The following is a 3,611-nucleotide window of genomic DNA, read 5'->3' on the forward strand; positions in this document are numbered from 1 at the left end:
TTACCAAAAAAAAAAACTACTGTATTTTCTTTATACCCATCTCTATCTCTGCACGCAACCCTCCATACGCTGCAAACTCCAACAGAGTGACTGGGGTTAGGGATTTGGGCTCATAGGAAGTGGGAGGAGTCTGCGAAAAAGATAGGAAACTTTACAGAAGATGGCGGACAGAATCATAAGGGGGTGTTTGGTTCGGTAAATCAAATGGTGTATGTATCGGATATGAATGTCAATCTTTTGATAGATATTCTTCTGAATTATGTTTCTTTCTGAAAAATCGTTTGGTTGCCTTGAGGCTAGTATATGTTTCTCGCGGGTTGAGATATTGATTTCCATAGAGAACATCTTTTCGCTTTCTCCTTTTATACTAGGTGGTAAAAATGTTATTCAAATCTGAGTTTAAATGTTGAGGTAAACTCAGATTTGGAATACATCCTTTGTAATATGGTCATTCATGGGAAGTAGGATGCTCACTTATGAAGTTATGAGGGTCATCCTAGTGGAACCAAACAACTCAAAAATTTAAGAATTATCATTCTAAAGCATCCCAAAGATTTACCGAATCAAACACACCCTAAGGCAGTCCAATTCAAGGAACACATTGAATGTCTCAAAAATACTATCGAACATGTGACTCCTCTGTTTGAAGAAGGTAGGAAATTGGTTTTAGGGTTAAATGATCCTAATCCGAAGGCGATCACGGAAATGACCCAGAAGTTGCAGAAAGGGAAAGAGCTCCTCCAGAAGTGCAGCAAGGTCCCGATTTGGAAAGTCCACAAGAGGATCATTTACTCCAGTAAGATCATCAGTTTGGATGAAGAAATTCTTAGGTTTTGCCAACGAGAGTTGCAGGTCGAAATCTGGCTCGACAACAAACAGCTTCTGTGGATTATCCAACAATTGGAAATGAAGTTGGACAAACTAACTCTGCAACAACGAGAAACTTCTAACATGGGTTTGTTTGCGGTTCCTGGACTCCTAGATCGTGTTGTTGGATTCGATGTAGCTCTCGAAGAATTGAAAATTGAATTGTTCAAAGAAAATGTGACGGCACTTGGATTATATGCTCCTGGGGGATGGGGGAAGTCCACATTGGCTAAAATGCTTTGCAGAGACGAACAAGTTAGAGGTATGATATGAACTACAAAAGTCCCCTCCCCACTTCTTCTCATTTTCTGTCGCCTTCCTTCTGCTGCGAATTTTTCTCCATTCCCCTGCCTGCTAGCAGTTAGCAACATTTTTTTTTTCGATCCGCAAGTAAGTGTTTGATTGGGCAAGGAAAGAAATGTCTTTCGGATCGGACTCATTGTCTTACATCAAATCCAACGATTGACGTTTCATTCGACCCATATCTCTCCTTTTGCTGCTGAAAGAGAAATCCTTGTCTGTTTTTGAAAATGAAAAAAGCTGGTTTCTGCCTCTTCTCCTCCTTCAAATCATTCCTGCAAATGTTGCTTTGGATGTTGGTGGTGGTGGTGGTGGTGGTGGAGGTGGAGGTGGAGGCGGAGTGAACGCTCAAAACCCATTAGAGTCTTCAAATGCAGCTTACACAGCCCTCCAGGCATGGAAATCTGCAATAAAAAATGACCCATTAGGCGCCTTAAGCACATGGGTGGGCTCCAATGTCTGTTATGTAGAAACGCAGCCCTAAAACGATGCAGAAGATAATGGAAAAACAAACAAACAATGCACACGGATTTTACGAGGTTCGGCAATGTTGCCTACGTCCCCGGTGAAATGAGATCCTGCTTCACTATCAATGGAGAATAGGGTTACAGCGCTCGTCCTCACACCTCTCAGTATTGCTTGCATTACAGAGAAAGAAACCCTCGCTACAAATATATAGCGAGAAAAAACCCTAATCCGGATTAAACTACAATTGCCACCCTAATCCGGATTAAATTACAATTGCCCTCAAATAAAAAATTCGAGCAGGGGGTTGCGCCCCCCTACACCCCCTGCTATGCAGGGGGCCTCCTGCCCCTCTTGCAACCCCCACGGCCCGCTAACCGGCTAGCGGGACCGCCGTCCTGGCTGTCTAGGTGCTGCACCAGTACTCCCTGGATTAAACTGCGATGGAATACAAGACATCATACACCAACATGTTCTTACAAAGGGGTCTTCTATATGAGCACTCAGGATGGAGGAATGTCTCCTTCCTCGGGCAACTTTGTTGTGGCAGGGATAGATCTAAACCAGGCAAATCTTTAAGGTTCTCTAGTGAAGGAATTCTCTCTTCTCTCAGACCTCACTCTCATTCACCTTCAACAGCAACCGATTTTCAGGCACTGTTCCTGAAACTTTTAAAGATCTCTCAGCCCTTACTGAGCTAGACCTCAGTAAGAACCTCCTCTCAGGCCCTTTCCCTTCTGCAACTCGTCTACTTGGATCTCAGGTTCAACAAATTCTCTAGACGCATCCTTCAAGATCTTTTCAACAAGAACCTAGACGCAATTTTCCTCAACAACAACCAATTCGAAGCCAAATCCCTCCCAATTTGGGGACCTCACCTGCTTTTGCGATCAATTTAGCGAACAAGAAGTTCAGTGGTGACATCCCAACTAGTTTTGGCTACATGGGTCCTTCCCTGAAGGAGATTTTGTTCTTCAATAAACAGAGAAACGTTGATCGTTGGATTTGGTGTAGAACACGTGTTGTGTTTAGAAAAGTCTTTTAACGAAGGCGACAGTCGTTGGAGATGAGCCCGATCCTTCCAAAGGATCAAATCTGAAATCATATGCTGCACTAGAGTTCTTTTTTCTATGGTTTTATTGATGAATTTGTCTAAACATTTCTTCTTTCTTATACTCTGTTTGGTACAGGCATATTCAAGGATAACATATTGTTTGTAACTGTTTCAAAGATGCCCACGCCCACGCCCACGCCCACGCCCACGCCCACGCCCACGCCCACGCCCGCCATAGAGATCCTACATAAGGTAATTGAACTGATTGGTGGTGGTACAGGTGCCCCTCCATCCGGCTTGAGTGAAGAAAATACAATTAATCAATTGCCTTCTGGAGTTGAGTAAGTCAGAACCACCATTGTTGGTTGTGGATGATGTTTGGGACGAGTCAATTATTGAGAAATTGTTCTCCCGAACAAAAGGATATAAGATGCTGGTTACATGAAGAGAAATATTTGAAATATATAATTCTAGATATTATTCTAAATATTTATTGAAAAGGCTCGGTCCCCAAGATTCAGTGACTCTTTTTCGTGAAAAAGCACTATCTCAAGATGGGAATGAGGGCTATGAGCCAGATGAGGATCTTCTAAATAAGGTGATTTTTCTATCATCCAACCACTTACTTGCATAATATGCATCCTTATTTAGATTAACATCTTCATATGCATATTTCTCATAAATAAAATTATTTATTGTCCCAAGTATGATCTCGAATAGAGCAGATTGGAGGGCTAGGATCCAAGTAGTGGATCCGCTTTAGCTGTATTCCACTTCGTTAGTGATTTCTATTTTTATTTTTATTTTTTGATAAGCTTTGCTTGGATCCATGTAATCGACCCATTAAATTGGGATTAGGCTAGGGGTGTAAATGGATAGTCGAAATCCGAATTCGCATTTGCATTCGCATTCGTTTAGAGGTATC

At 42.1% G+C, this 3,611-nt stretch overlaps 1 pseudogene; it reads left to right on the plus strand.

Moving 5' to 3' along the window:
* Positions 1–705: 705 nt before the first annotated feature.
* Positions 706–2,750, plus strand: LOC122073742 (annotated as a pseudogene).
* Positions 2,751–3,611: the final 861 nt, after the last annotated feature.

This window comes from Macadamia integrifolia, chromosome 3 (genome assembly GCF_013358625.1).
Source record: "Macadamia integrifolia cultivar HAES 741 chromosome 3, SCU_Mint_v3, whole genome shotgun sequence".
Lineage (NCBI taxonomy): Eukaryota > Viridiplantae > Streptophyta > Magnoliopsida > Proteales > Proteaceae > Macadamia > Macadamia integrifolia.